The sequence below is a fragment of the Balearica regulorum genome, chromosome 1 (genome assembly GCF_011004875.1).
Source record: "Balearica regulorum gibbericeps isolate bBalReg1 chromosome 1, bBalReg1.pri, whole genome shotgun sequence".
NCBI lineage: Eukaryota > Metazoa > Chordata > Aves > Gruiformes > Gruidae > Balearica > Balearica regulorum.
This window is the reverse complement of record NC_046184.1, coordinates 185,972,036-185,988,409: the sequence shown is the minus strand read 5'-3', so window position 1 is coordinate 185,988,409 and position 16,374 is coordinate 185,972,036. Positions and strand designations below refer to the sequence as shown.

The 16,374-nt window shown below is 42.8% G+C and overlaps 1 protein-coding gene across 4 annotated transcripts in view; it reads left to right on the top strand.

The window, feature by feature from the left end:
- The first annotated feature begins 1,898 nt into the window (after window positions 1–1,898).
- The window catches only part of ENOX1 (ecto-NOX disulfide-thiol exchanger 1), a 374,541-nt gene continuing 360,065 nt past the window's right edge, over window positions 1,899–16,374 (top strand). For 2 of the 4 annotated variants that reach the window (XM_075741790.1, XM_075741793.1), the window contains exon 1: window positions 1,899–2,172. The gene's annotated coding sequence lies outside the window, so the exon portion shown is untranslated. The other 2 variants (XM_075741792.1, XM_075741791.1) reach the window with 2 other exon arrangements.

Sequence of the window (16,374 nt, the reverse complement as noted above, 5' to 3'; positions counted from 1 at the left end):
TCCTTGATTTCACAAGCTAATTTACACTATGGGTGAAGTATGAATTGTGCATGAACTTCCCCATGAGTTTTCTGTGTGCTTTTTGAAAGGTGCTTGCTTAAGAATGAACAGGCTTAGGGCCTGGGCTTTTAAAGACCGAAAAGATGTGCTTTACTGTAAATAATATAGAAGAGGATGCCCAAGTTATAATCGCATCTTGCTTTCATCAGGGCTACACCTAAGAGAAATGCCTCCAGTGACTTTTCCTTTCTATAGCTACCCGTATCGCCACTAAAAAGCAAAGCAAGAACCAGTCAGGAAATAAGTAACCCACATCTGCACAGCTGGGCGAAGAGTGCCTCCTGCTACTCAGCAGAGGTAGTTTACACTTACCTAAACCACTGCATTAATTTCTGTGTTTCACCCTCCACATGTGTGTCCTTGTGTTGCCGGGTGTAATTTGTGTCAGTATTATTTGTTGTCACTTCTCAAACTGAAGCTGTGACACTAACCCTGCCAGCCAAGGGAAAAAAGCTACACACAGAGGCAACACAAGCCAGTGTTGTTTAAATCAGATGAGCCAAGTGGTGTGGAAATCGCTTCTGTTGCATAAGTGTGCTTGCTGGTAAACCCAAACCGATGGGCTGGTGAGCATATATAATTAGCCCAGTACCCGTGGATGTAATTCAGTACTTCTCTGGTGAAAGAATTGTGTGGAAAAAGAGAGGCAGATGATTTTTCTATCAGATTTTCTTCCTACCACTAGAAATCATAGCTGCCGCGTGCAATATTTAATACTTGATGTTAGTTTTCACCTTTCAGCCACAGCCACTTTTCACTTACCAACTAATCGTCACCTAGAAGTGTGCTGAAATGTATTATAAATGGGCATACAAAGGCTTTCTCCGGCACTAAATCACAACCATCTCTGCAGAGGACAGAGACCGCTTACAGCAGCCCTGCGTGGTAATTCAGGCCAGGAGAAGAACAGGCTTTTCCCATTCAAATCGCGGGAAGAGTTCAGCTTAGCAAGCACCTTCTGCGGGAGCTGAGATGCAGCCACAAAAGCTTCACTAACTCTGCTCAGACGAGGTGTTTGGCAGCATCTCTCGGAGCAGTGCTCAGCTTTGGGGAAGCACTTGTTGCCACCAGCCCCCCTAGGCCTTGTCCTGGGAAGAGCTGTCCTTGGCCACCCTCCCCATGGCTTTGTGGAGGAAAGGTGAGGTCAGGTGCTCCTGCCACACTTGAGGCTTGTCTCTGGCCTGCGAGATGAATAAGCAAAAAAAAAAAAAAAAAAAAAAAAAAATATCAGACCCTGTAGCAAGGGTTTCCCCTGAGGGGTGCTGGTTTTAAGCCACGGCTAACTGGGAGGTGTGAGCCTCTGCAGATAAACCGTGCAACTACTTCTCAGAGGAGGATTTCCAGAGGAAGCACCAATCCCATCGGAAGGGGTGCAGCTCCCAAAGCTGCCCCGAGTGCTGCGAACAGCGGCCGGGTGTGTTTGAGGGGAGGCCTCGGGGAAAACTCGCGGCAGGATGCTCTAACGGAGCTGCCGGGAGCACTCCCGGCTTTGGGGCGTCCCCCCTGACCCCCCGCGGCTCTGCAGGCACCGCTCCCCGCTAAGTCCCCCACCCCCCCAGCGGAGCGGGGCGCGCTCCCCCCCGGCGACGGTGGGACTTCACCCCGCTTCTTGCGGCCCGGGCGCCCGGCCCAGGGGTCGCAGCCGGGACCTCCTCGGCGGGGCCGCTGCCACCGAGATGCCGTGACACCCCACGGCTGCTCCCTGCGCCGGGCTGCGCGCTCCCCGCCCTCCTCACCGCCCCTCTCCCCCTTCCTCCTCCTCCTCCTCCTCCTCCTCCTCCGGGAGCCTTGCCTCCCCTGCACACCTGCCTTGCCATTTGTCGGCGGCTTTGCTAGGAGGGGAGAATTTTCCCTCGGTCCCTTGCAGCATCCCTCCCCGGCACACACACACACTCACTCACACACACGCACGCACAGAGGCACCGGGCTGCCTGTGCATCGCCGGCCGCCGCCTCTCCGGCACCCCGCGCCGCCGGCCCCGCGCTCCCCGCCGCCGCGGGGCGTCCTCTGCCTGCTGCAGCGCCGCCAGACCCGGCAGCCGCCGAAGGAGAGGGGGGGGGCGGCGGCGGCAGCAGCAGCTCCTGCTGCTCCGCGGCCCCGCACCGACAGCCGGTAGGTACGGCGGTCCCGCGGAGGCAGCCCGCCCCGGGCGGCTCCCGGCGGGGGGAGAGGCCGAGGAGGCGCTGCGGAGGGACGGGGCGGGCAGGGAGGGAGGGGAGGACGGCGAGAGCAGGGCGAGACGAGCTGCCCCGGCCCCGCCGCAACCCCGTCGGCGGCGCCCGCCTCGCCCGGCTCCGGCTCCGATTCTCCGGCGCCGCGGGGCCGTGCGCCGCCCCCGCCTCTGCCCGCCGCACCCCCGGGCACTGGCTCTCCCCGGTGAGTCAGAAAGTTTGCTCTCCTGGGCGCCCGGTTTTTGTTGTTGTTTGGGGTCCGCCTGTTTAGGGTGGGTTTTTATTTTCCCATTCCCGCTAGCGGGCTATTTATTTATTTATTTTTATTTTCTCCTTTTTTTTTTTTTTTTTTTTAATTGCAGTTGCTGCTGCAGCGGCGGGAAGGACGGGGCTCCCACGCCCGCCGCTCCCCGCGCCGGGGAGAACCCCGCCACGCCGGGCAGCCTCCCCCGGGGTACACGCGTGGGCTGGCGGGCAGCGCACCCTGAGCAGCCGGGGTGGGAGGCTGGGGTCCCTCCCGCTTGCAAACCCTGCTCTCCCCCCGAGAGTTAGGTGGCTGCAGCTGCGAGGACCCCGGCAGCCCCCCTGCAGTTTGCAGAACAGTTTTTGGTGGCAGCTCGGGAGATGACTGTCCCATCCCTCTCCTCCTCTTTCTCCCGTTTCTTTGAGCGAGTGCTTTAAAACAGGTTTCAGGGAAGCTGTAGGTGACAGGATCTCGGTGCGCGACCGGTGAGGGACAGGGGAACCCCTGGGCACCGTTTTGTAACTAGCGATGTTATTGTAGTGGGTTACCAGCTGGGGAGTAGCCGTATCCTACCCCGGCGAGGAGTGGGATTGGCTGTGGGTCGTGTCCATCTCTCCTTGCTTTGATCTAATCGCTAGAAGTAGCTTGCTGTTGTCTGAGGTAGAAGAAGCTCTCTTGCGTTTTACTCTCTTGTTCTTTAATTCTAAATGTGCTTTTGGTGAGGGCTCCTGGTTTCTGAAAGGAAGGTTAGAGGCTGAATAAATGCAACTCTGGGCAGGAGGGGCAAGCAGCTCTCAGCTCCTTCCCGTGTGTATTTTCTATGTTGTGTGTTAATACTTTTTTTTTAACCACTGGAAGTTCTGCTGTAATATGTCAAAAGCTTTGATGTCTTTTGCAATGTACTTGATTAATTTTTTCCTGAAATTTAAAAAGGACTGATAAAACGTATAGACATTAATAAATAAGTTGAAAGGACTTTGAAATAGTGCATGTTGTGCATGGTGTGAAATTGTAGATATACATAAAAGAGTAATAACTACTCTGCAGGTTTTATTTAAAACCTTTTTCTCTATGGCTTTGTGCCGAAGTCTCTTCATCTGACTCTCAGCTTTTAAGTATGATTGGTTTTTGCTGTTGAGGTCTCCTGTTGTGTTGTGGGGATGCCTTGATAGGAACCCACCTTTGTCTGGTTGTAATAATCTTTTAATCTCTCACGTAACAAAGACTTGCTACTGTAAAACAATATGTGAAATTTGCTGCTGTGGCTTTCAATTTTAGATGTCTCTTCCTGATGCTTTTATTTATCTATCTATCTATTTATTTATGTTACAACCGAAGGGGGGAGGGGTAGGAGGAGAGTAGGGAATTATCTCTGACTCTTCTATCTGTCCAAATGGGTTAAAAAAAAAAAAAAAAATTACATAAAGAAGTTAAGGCACTGAAACAACCCTGAGCTGAATTCCAAGAACAAAAATGACTCTGGCATGTGTGCTCGCCCGCACCAGGCGTTCTGCAGCATGTGGTATTTACAGAACTTGCCCGCGTACAGTAGCTCTCGAGTAGTAAGAGAACGTTTTGTATCCTCAGAAGCAAGAGAGTCTTTGACAAGTCAGCAAAACTATAGATACAGTCGAGGAATGCTGATACCCATGTGAGTGCGTGCGTATATAAATATCAGCAGGCTGCTTAAGTTCATTTTTCCTCAGGATAGTTTGTCTTCCTTGACCTGGTATATATACATCCTTTTCCCTGAATTTAGAAGTGTTTTTTTACGGTTCCTCTCTGTGTGCGTGTGTTTTAATGTTAATCTTAATCTCTCTGTAAAATATCAAATAATCCGGTAATAGATTTACAAGCCTCTATTGCCAGGCAAACCAGGCAATAGATCATGAAATCAGACAATAGTATTTTGTTTCCTAGCAACCCCCTACTGCGAACAGAAAACAAAACGATGGTGGATGCTTCCACATCATGATAGCTGCATGTCAAAACCCCCGAGTAGTAGGTACAGAACTACTAATTTTGCAGTGAGATTTGCTTCTATTTGTTTCAGCTGCTTCGTTAATATTTTCCTTTTGTGAGAAAGGGATTTGCTGGGGTAAATGCAGTTAAATGGTTAAAATTTCACTCTGCTCTCTTAGCTTAATAACAACGTCTGTTAGAATGAAGAGGGCACAGAATTAAGAAGTAACTGTAGAATTCTTGCCAATAAGAGTGATTTGAAATACCCCATTCTTATTGTTGGACTATTTCTAAACCTATGCTGTTACAGACCCTTGCAAATGAGATTTGTCATCTCCTGTATTCAGTATGCAATATCTTTTTGGACTTTGTCTCGTTAGTCATCCTTTTGCTTTGTGTTTTAAAATTGCATTTGTTAGAATGTATTGAAAGAAAAATTCTTTGCCGCTCACAGGAATGGGAAATAAAATCCAAAGCGCTGCTTTGCCGTGTTTACGTTCTTGGCACCTGGTTCACCCCTTCAAAAGAGCTAGTGCAGCAGGATCGGGTCCTAAGCCATGATCTTTCTAAAAGTGCTTTTGATAATGCAGTAATTCCCTTCGTTAAAGTGTCTGAGCATTGAAATGGCATCTCGACCCTGGACCAATCTCGGATGCACTTTGTGCACTGCCATCTATCTGAAAAAATCCATTAGTGCAAGCTGTGGATCTAACCCGCTATGGGTGTTTGCTGCCTGTCGGGTTTCAGCCTTCCGGCAGGTGCTAGTGCTTCCAAGGCTGCTGGAGATGCTGAGCTGCAGTAGGGAAGGGAGGTGAGTAGGCACAGATGAGTAGTTGTACGTACAGTGCAGCAGAGGAGTTTCAATGCTTTTGTTTCTTTGCCACCTTTCCGTCCTGTATAGGAGAAAGTGGCAAAAAGTTGTTCACAGTTTTTACCTACAAGTCTTCGCTATCCAGCGGCATTTACACTAGTCACGCTGTAAGTAAACACAGCGGTAGTTTTCCTACTGGTTGCACCAGTGAATCTGCAACAGTGAAGGTATTAGTTCCATCTGGGAAAGTATAAAATCACAAGAAATATTTGCTGTGGGGAAGACAGAGAACTTAATCATGTATGCGTTATTAAACAACAGTATTTGTGCTAGGCGCGGGAACGGCGGTCTCTGAGTGACTTTGGGGTTCACAGCGTTATTTAACAGATCCATTATGCAGTTGTGTACGATTTATTTATATTGCCTATAGGTATTTTTCTGGTTCATCTCAAGTACTGAGGTACAAAAATGTTAGAACAGATGCCACTTCAGTAAAAAAGGTGGAAATGGAATGGTCAGAGAATATTACAATTCCAGTAAATATCAATGAGCAGCTACTTTCTTGTCTATATTTGAAATCACACATTTCAGTGCCATAGCGTGTGTGGATGGTTTAGTTTAGAACATGTTAATTGAATTTTGGAAGGCTTTATGGGTTGAGAGGAAGTAGTCATTTTCCAATTTTTCTTCTCCGTTTCTTTCTCAGATGGCACTCCTCCCAAATCTTGAATCTTACAATTAGGTAGTCCACAGATTAAGCTTGAGATGGCTGTCTAATTGCAGTCCCCGCTTAGCCTCTGTCTGTGTTTACCAGGCAGCAGAATGAAGGAAGGCAAAGAAAACAAAAAGTACAAACAAAAAACAAGGGGGAGAGAAAGGCCATGAAGTATTCTGCCTGTAAACAATGGAAGACATTTGGAAGTGATTTTAAATACTCTCCACAAAATTCCCGTTATGCCAGCTACATTTGTTGCTGGTGATGAATGTAAAATCTTACATCTGCCGTAATGCTGGTTGGCAAGTGATGGAAATAGTCAAGCCATGACCAAAACCAAAGACTAGTGCCTTCTCCTCTCTAAAGATCCATCTTTCGTGGAACAGTGAGTTAAGTCCATTGCATTTAAAGAGGTTTGGTAGACATGAATTAAGAAATGGACAGCTTTGTTCTCTGTTTAACTGCACAATTATGGTAGTGGCTAATGAGCTAATGGGGAACGTGCTGCATATCTCACTGCGATACATGTGCTCTTTCAAATTTTTCACAGGGCTTTTTTTTTTTTTCCAAGAGGGAACTGCAGTAACGAGAATGTAGAGTGAGTTACTGCATGTTTAAATCCTATAGACTTAATGATTACTGTACTGTTGCGTATGTACTTAGGTATTTATTTCCTATTTTTATTTTAAGAAAGGAACAAAAGCATGATGCCAGTTTTGGACTCTCTTGAAGCTTCATTTTTAAATCCTGTAACATAAAAGCATTGAGCTGTCAATTCTTGCCAAATATGGAAAATAAACCACCCAAGTGATTACAGAAACTGAGGATTTGGTTCAGCAAAGCACTGACTTGCATACCTAACTTTTTTTTTTTTAATGTATACTTAAGCTCATCTCTGCTTGCCGAGATCAACTGGATTTAAGCATGTGGTTAAAGTTAGACATGTAATTAAATGCTTTGTTGAATAGGGGCCTCGAGCAAAACCTATGACCTTTGAAACTAACATCTTTGCTTTTGAGTAAACAGAACTTAAGGAGAATTCCTAAAGGATAGTAGAGTGAAGGGAACAAATTTTGGGAAAAGGCAAGTTCACAGGAGTCTCAAATCAGGAATGTACTGATGGGTAATAGCGCTGCTGGAAGGGATCTAGAATTAAGACCCAGCAGGAATTAATATATGAGTCTACAGTGTGACTTGATTACAGAACAGCACGGTTTGTGGTTGAGCTGACAAGAAAAAGGTGCCATGTCCGTGAACAAAGAGGTGGGATTCCCTTTTTATTCTGTTCTGCCATGACCACATCCGAAAACTCTGAATATTGTATCAACAAGAAAATGTTTACAATTTGACCGAAGCTTAGAGAAGAGCAAGAAAATACTTGAGGATTTGGAGGAACTAGATGAGGGGAAATACAAAAAAAATAGATGTATTTCTTGGCTAACACTAAATATAGGGAGATAGATTAACTATGTGTAGATATTTGAAATGTATTGTAGTCAAAGGAATCTGATTTTTTTGGTGCATTATCTGGGAGAATACCTAGGAATAAATGGAGAAATCAATGAAATAAAAGTTTAAGATTAATTCTGGGCAAAAACTTAATGATGGAAAAATGTATTGGAGGCTATTGTTAGTCCAGGTGTAGTGAGAAACCCCTACCCCTCTTCAGAGGTTTAAGAGTACACAAGTCACTAGCAAATGTACTGGAGGAGGCAATTCTGTGTTTTGAAGGAGATGGAGTACGAGATCTAACAGTCCTTCTTCATATCTCTGTTTTGTTGTAGTTTTAGCTGAAGGTTATGAGAGAAACTAGGTCAGATACTGGGCCAACCATCCTTGACTTGATTTTTCTCAAAATGGAGTGTTCACACTTTGGCCAAGACAGTTGGGTTTTATGCTTTTCCAAAAGCATGACTTAGAACAGGGTCATCATACGGGCTTTGGCCGAGTCAATGCTGGGATGGTGGATGTACAAGGATTGGCTACAGTAGATTTTTTACTAAACAGCTCTGGTTTGTTCATTTGCTTGTTTTCCCATTTGAAAACAATGAGCATCCCGAGGTAGTGTAGAGGGCACAGAGGTGACAGCTTCTTGTTTGTTGACAGTTTCTGCAGCATTTTATTTGAATATCTAAGGAAGCTTACTGCCATCAGGTAGCAATGATGGATAGTAGGTACTACTGCTTCCTTCTTGTCCCCCCATCACATGCCCTGGGGTCATAACAGCTGTTTCTTGTGATCTGGCTACTCTGTGTGCAGTGCAAGTCCTGATAACTACTGCCATCAGTGGCGTGTTTTCTGGAAGAGGCTGACACATATGGCTGACCTTTCCCAAGGTGCTTTACTCCCTCGATTATTCAGACTGGGAGACAACTCAGCCAGGGAAGATGCAGGTTCAAGGTGTAGCGGCAGGAACCCTTGCCTGGAATGATGTTATTACACTGGTTTCTTGCAATTCATTTTACTTGAAGCAAGTATTCTGAAAAAAAAAATCGTTGTGCAGACTGATATCACCAGGGAATGTTTTTCCAACAGCCATGTCAATTGCAGAGGAGGAGGTGGATTTCCCTCTGCCATGCTTTGTGGATACCTGTCAGCCAGCTGTTTAAACAAGGCCTATTTTGGTAACCATAAGGTAAAAACAAATGATTCAGAATAACCCTTCCTTGCGTGATAATGATTAAAACAGCGATCTTGCAGCTTTCACTGCAGCTTTTTTTCACTCACACAAGTGAAAGCTGAGCTGGGGTAGAGCTGGTTGGTGAGACTAACCTTTGGTTTAAGTACTTGATGGTGTTTTGAAATTGTAGAAAACAGATTTAGGTTTCCTCTAGGTTTTCTGTGTGCAGAGTAAGACAGAAAAAATTGGTCTGTCTATTAAAAACCAGTACACCCTCAATGCACCCCAGTGACTGCTTAAAAACAAATATGCTGACAGGTAAGCCACATTCAGGCCTTGCTGGTGTTTGTCTCTAAGGGTTGGTTGATAATGTTGGTGATAGAGGTCTGAGAAGAGGTGGAATAAAGCTGGAGGAAGGTGGGTTTTGTTTTTTTTTTTCTTCAGGCAGGACATGAGGATTAAGACTGAAGTTGTTACCAATGCGTTGCTGATGTTAGAGGGACAGTTTGTTGATGGGTGGATAATTTGTTGATGGATGGATAAGGTAGATAAAAAGAATCCACACATCTGAGATGATCAAGCTCAGTAGCTGCTGGTAATGAAATTGGGTAGATGGGTTTACTAAGGTTTACTTTTATATGTTAGTAATACTCTTCTTTGTGTGTAAGATCAGACTTGTTGGATGGAATCCTTTAGACTGAAAGATACTGTGTAAATGTAAGATTATTATTCTGTCACCTTTGCAGTGAGAAGCTAGGTCAACAACAATCTTAATTACAAATTCTTTCTGTTAATAGATTTTTAGGTATTTTTAGAGTTAAATGAGGCTTTACAGCATTTTTATACAGATACTTTTAACATAGTGTTAGCATTTAGGATGTGGGGTTTGGTATAATAGATTTCACCAATACATGATGAGGAATGTGAGGCCAGAGCGGATAACATACAACTATTTTGGTAGGACAGGTTGGCTTTATGTAGATTTTAAAGGGATCTGTTCTCTACACACAGTGTAAAAAATGCATCAGGACATAGCAGCTCTGTCTGGGGAGAGTGTAACAGTATTTTTTAGAACTCTGTTTAGACTTACCCATGCCTGTTAGGAAGCATTTTGACAGGGAAGCAAAAAAGAAATTAAATAGAAGTAGCTGATAAGGGTGTGGGGTGAATTTAGGGAGGTGGAATGCAATAACCAGAATGAGAGCATGCTCTTAGAACGGATGCTGGTACTCATACCCTTATGAGAAGAGTCAGGAAGACTTTTCAGCGATGACAAATAAGTTTGTTTCATCTGAAAGCAGCAGATTGCTTCCTAATATTTTGCTGGTCTGACATTCTGTGAAATTGTGTTATATCCTAATTCAGTGGCTCCTCTGCATAAAGAATAAAAGGTTGCTATTTTCTACTAAGTGAAGCAGTTCCCTCTCATTCTGCAGTGGTAGAGGCCTGTATTTTTGTGGCAAAGATCCATAGTTTAATCTCTTCTGATGACTTACGATGGGTGTTGGCATTACTTCAACACTGACTCAGAAGAAAGAGTTGCATTTGCCAAATAAGTGATCCACTTAGTTTATTGAGAGTTTTCCTCTGAGGTGTGACCCTTGCGTAGCAGTGAAATCTGCTGAGATCACAGCCTGGGGTAGTATGGTTGTAGAAGCATCAAAAAAAGTGTGTGTTTATGGTCCTCTGCTGGCAGATAAGGATGACTGGCATCTGGATGTGAACAAGCACTCTGTGGATTTATGAGTTGCGAAAGGGTGGTCTCTTCATGCATCCTCAGGCCTCCACCGCACATGCACGTCTGACTTCCACCGTCTTCACGCAGAGCATAAATGGAGGTGTTGGTGGCAGGCTGTTACATGTGAAAGCTGAAGACTTAAAGGTCCTGGAAAGTACATTTGATTTAGAATCTTCTTTATGTTGCCTTTCCATTAGCTGGCCTAAAATGAGCATCTCTTAGGTTAATTTCATTTTAGCAAGTGAAGGCACCCTTGGCCAGATTTTAGTTCAAGGTTATTCATATCTTAACAGTAAGAGGAAAAACTGCTCATGCTGATGACTCTTTTTTTTTCTGCAATGTAGTCTCCCATTTTGTATGAACCAGATAGCCATTACCATTTTATTTCATCGACAGCCTGCGAGAGAGCATGTGTTTTCAGTTCCTAGAGGGAGCTAAGCTAAACTTGAGCTGATACGCTCCAGGTGAAAGGCTTGGTGTGCTGTTGCCAATCTACTTGGCTATCCAGTTTCTTGTCAGTTCTGTAAGTTTAATACTATTACAGAAAAACACGTGAAACTAGGTGTTGTGCCTGTGTCATTAGTTGGGTTTTGCAGTTTTATTTTTCATGATGCGTTTGTTTAACTTTTGGATCATTTTGCAGAACATACATAGTGTGTAGTTGATATTGTTTTCTTTGCAAAATAGAAGGCAGCTATAGTTTCAGCCTGGGAAGGAAACTAGTAACATTTTTAAAGTAAAAGAGAAAGGCTGAAAAATTGGAATTCTTTTAAAGTTTCTTGGAAAATATTAAGGCAGATATGTAACTACATAAAGTCTCTGGGGGAAGGGAAAGAGAAGGCTCGCTGATAATGAAAGAACGGAGTACCTGCTTAATGTAATCCAATCTCCATGGATGGTGATGACAAGGAAGAGAATGGAGAAAGAACTGCACAGTCAGAGTGGCTTCATTTGTTCAAATCTAGATAGGCGGCAGCACATCTGACAGGGCAGCTTTGTATAAGGGCAGCTTGCCAGTCTCGCACCTAGGTTTACCTTTTCCATAATAACAAATCTGATTTTGTTAGGTACTGTATACTACAAATAAAATAGAAATGATAAAAGTAATAATTTTCAGGCTCATCTTGCCCAAGAATAAAGGGAAGTGAGTCAGTCAACCCACTGTCATCAAAATTCTTTTATACCTAAAGTACAAATGTTGCCAGAGCAGCTAGACAGAAAAGACTGATGGTCATCTTGAAATCATGCAGAAAATCAGTTTCTTTTGGTTCTTCAATGGCAGATGGGCTGCCAGATGAAACTGAATATTGAATTGAAAGCAGAAGATCGAGTTTGATAATCCTGAAGATGAGATGCTTTGACAACCCTGTCATCATTGAAATATAGCTGTGATGATCTCTGAAGTCACTGTTCTAGTTGTTTCAGTAGCTCTTCAGTGTCGCTTCGTTCTAGAGGAATCAGTTTGTCTTTGGTATCAGGGAGGACAGAGAACAATAGCCACTCCTGAAACACTAGGGAAATGAAGACTTCAGACTTGCTGAGAAACTTCCTTTCGTGCTAACATTGCTGTCAGCATAACACAAAATGAGCAATATAGGGCGAGATGTAAGCCTCTGTGTACTGCCCTTTTAAAGACATTTAAATTCACTAGTTCACTGTTAAATGGTTAAAGAAAAAGGGAAATGCAGAACTAAAACCCAAACCCTAAAATAAACAGCACTTCTATTAATGCAAGGTGGCTCAATGAATATGAGAAAAGTTCAGAGCGTGGCGATAAGCATCCATGCAAGGAAAAATGCAGACCTTTGTAACGATCTCAGTGATGTCTCTAAGGGATGCCATGGGATGGCTGTACGACAAGAACGTGTTCTGTAAGCGCCTGAGGAGTAAGCGTAGCAGCAGCGGAAGCAAAATGAAATGAGAACTTCTGAAGTAGGTTTGTCCCGATGATGAGTTTATTCTCAGTGAGAAAGAACCATCTGTGTAATTAGGAGTTGGCTGGAGAAAAGAGTATTTATTCTCCCTTCCTTCAGTTACTCTTGCACATCCTCTGAGGAAGATCTTATCTTTATTTTTGCCCCTACTCTGACGTCCTCAATAATGCAAGTTTACTTAAACTGAAATTGAATGTGATTTTTGTAAAAAAAAAAAAAAAAGGTATACAGCAAGATACTCCCCAGAGAACTGGTGATCTTAGGAAGGCAACTAATGTAATGATGTTTTCAGAAGGATTTTCACTAGCTACAGCCTGATGACGCTCCAGTTCAAGTCAAAACCTTCTTCCTCTAACTTGCAAATAAATAACATGAGATATTTGAGAAAAATACTGGAGGAGACCTCAGCAGCTGAAGAAACTGAATGACCAGATTAATGCTTTGAATGAAGATGAAGAACAGCAAAGTCTGACATACAAGAAAAAAATTTGCAATGCCCACAGTGAGCAGAGTAAAAGTAATAGGCTGAATATGTTGCAAAACCCCCACGAGTTTAGGAAAATTTTTCTAGTGGTAAGGATGCAGAGGGGTCCTAGAATGGATTATGTGAACATTGTGGGGCTTTTACCCGTTGAAGTCTTCAAGAACATGGTAGATATAACTGTGTTGTGTTTAAAGGATGCAACTGATCCTGTTGTATAGTTTTTTTGAGTCTATTTGTCTGTTATTCTCACCAAGCCTTACAGTGAGTGGGATAAAAGGAAGTGGGACAGTCAGAAGGAGTGTGGTTTCATAATTTAAACTGAAATCCAGATCATCAGTCTGTTATCCCTGTTTGTATCAGAACAGTGGAAAATGTAGCAGTCAAGTTGTAGGAGACACTGGCAGTTGACCATGGATGTTTCAGGCTTGAAAATATTTTCTTTCCTGCGTAGGTCAATGTGGAGCATTTTACTATGTTGCACTGTTAGACTTAAAACATTTTGATAAATTCACTTTTTCAGACATGATCCCTTGGTAACACAACTTAAGGTTCAGCCCTGGCTGCTGCAAACGTATCATTTAAAAAAAAAAAAAAAACCGAACAAACAAAAAAACCCAACCAAAAACCTAATCTGTCTTCAAAAAACTTATGTAGACATATCCCAAGTTGTTAAAGCACAACTAAAAATAGACTAAAAGAATGGTAGACCAGACTGTTTAGAGACTTGTGACTCAGCTACGACATTTTTGTGTATTTTATTTACAGTTGCATGCTTTCAGTTTTGGACCATGTTGAAGGAATAATCATGTTACAAAATGAATTCGGTAGTCTGTGGTTTGTTTTTTAGCTAGTAAAAGCTTTATGGACTCCTTACTGTATTTCCAGTGGCTGTTTTTGGTCAGAGGAAGACAGTTGCCTGAGTTCTGGGAAGTGTGTGGGGAAAAGACTGGGTAATGGACCCCAGTTTCTGCTTTTCTCCAGACGTTCACTCCATAGCTAGTAGCAAAAGTAGCATGTAGACCAATAAAAAAACCCATCGTATTTCAGGAGTACCAGAGTATGAGTTCTTTTGGCAGAGAATTTTGAACTCTCCTAGGAAACAAATTGGCTCCTGTGCTTTGTGTGTTGATGGAGATTGTGTCCTTTTTACATGAGCAGTAAGTCAAATGTTCTTTCAAGATGTATGGGGCCAGATTCTGATCTTCAGTGATTTAAATTTTGGGTAATTCAAGAGATATTCATGAGTTACACTACAATAACAGATTACAATCTGGTTATTATTCTGTAAGATTTTAATATGGTTATAAAAGGGATCGTCATCTTCATTTTCTAAATGTGTAGCAAGTTACCTAATTAATCCAATATTGCCTTCATTCCGGAGGAGGCTGTTTAACTTGAATTTCGTTGTCAAATACCATACAGACAAGCTTGTGTGGTGGTAACATTAACTAATGATTGAGTTATCCAGATACACAGTTCTATCATTAACTTGAATTACAGTGTAACTCCAATTGTTTTCAGCAGACAAAGACCACGTTGCTGAAAGGAAGAAAGCACACTATTTTTGCAGTCACTATGCAATTAACTCATATAACCTCTGTGTTCGTCATGCTTTGTATAAGATCCAGGGTGACCAACTGTAGGTCACTTACATGAGAACAAAGACCCTGGGGCTGAGAGACAGTTTATTAAGATAATACTGTGGTGTGAAGATCAACTGTCACAGCAGTTGCCAATGAAAGCGTATCTGTATTTACCGCATGCTTGCAGTAAATAAGAGTTGCCTGAGTTGGGATGTTCTGAATACTAAAGGATGGGGAGAATAACCAGGTAAATGGTGGTGGTGTGAGTATGGAGGCAAACCCACCTTGTTTTCCACAGGTTCTCCTTCGGTGGTGATTGTTCTGCGGATTCTCTGATGCAAGATTGAGTATCTACCATTCAAACCCTGGAATGTTTATTATTTTTCTCCTTTATTCAGCTACTTATTTTCATGAAAATGAAGGGACTTGGCTCTCTGTCATTTTTTGGTTGCTCTGGACCAATGTCACCCGAAGTTAGTGAAGGGAATAGTGGAGAAACAGATGAAGATGCAAACAGAGCATCATTTAAGCTTTGTTTTCAGGAAGTAGGGCTAAAAAATATTTTTCTCAGGCATTTCTCTTTCCAGATAAAAAAAAAGAAAAGTTGAATTGAATTCTTTCATCCATGTCAAGGAGTACAAAGTGTGTTGTCACTTGCTGGTGCCTCAGTGTGTTTGTCATTGGGAAGCCCACAGCAGTGTGCTTTCCAAATGGTCTATGAAAAATGGACATATAATCTGTTTAAAACAAAATAAACTTGTTGCTTTTATCTGTTAAAGCAAAACAAAGCTGCTATGGTTTGTAGAGCGCTTGTTGCCCTTAGAGTGTGTATCATGACAAGTCTGGTGTACCGCTACTGGCCATGGTAAGAGGAACAAGTTCTTTCTCATGGTGCCTCTTTAAACATTTTCTGTGTATATTTTTCTTCTACAAAAACTTTGATAATGCACAGTTAAGTTTGAAAGTGTCTTATTTCAGCTTTACAAGAACATCATCTTTTTCTCTCAGAAGCACAAAGAAAACTCCATGCTTCAGATTCAGTTTTGCAAACCCTTCCTTTCTTCAAACATTCATATGGAAATACACCATTAACGGTGAAATTCCCTAGCCACCTTAGCAGCCTAGAAGGGATCCAAAACCCAGCAACAGTCAATTCTCAAGAGAATTTGTACTGTCTATTGTTAATATTCATTATATTCTAATAAGCGATTTGAGAAATTCTTTTCAGGGGGTCTCTTCCTTTCTCCCAACTGCAACGGTTGTTTTGTTGGAACGGCACAATGTTCACTGGTGGGAAGTGGAACCCAAACCTGCTTTCTTACCATCTCTCTCTGGAAAGCCTTCAGAAGTTCCATTTTATTTCATAGTGATTCCTTTGCTAATTGCTTTAACAGCCCATAATTTTTTTTTCTGATAAATTAGTCATTGACAGCTGATAGAAAAAGTGTTAGTACTTTATAACATAAAAAAGGTTTTGATAACTCTTATTAATGAGAGAACTCGTAATTTCAGATACACCGTGGCAGTAGTATGTGCTGCTACATGTGGTACCGTGACGGTTTTTCTACCTCTTAATTCTCTTAGTAAAGACTAGTCATCCTAAAAAATCCAGAGCTGATGCTATGGTATGCTGTGTGTCAGGTGTTTAAGTGTAGAAAATCATTCAGGCACTGCTTCACCTCAGCCTTAATCCCATGGGAGCTGAGAAGTTCTGGCAAAAAAGCTCCCACTGCTTGACAGAGACAGGGCTGAGCCCTGAGCTGTCCCCATCGAATGAAGCTTTGTTAGGCAATGAAATTAATTTCCCTTTTCTTCCAGCTCTTGTTTCTAGAATAATTTTTTTGGGAGGAATGTAGAGCTGTGGTTGTTTGTAGGGTTTTTGTTTTGGTTGGTTGGTTTTTTTGGGGGGATGTGTGTGGGGTTTGTTGGGTTTTTTTCTTTAATTTTAATCTGTTCGTACTGTATGTTTATCTCCCTAGCCCTTTTTTGTCTTGCCTCTCTCCTTTCATTTTTTTTTAACCCTCCTTTCTCCTTCTTTTTGTGTCCATCCAA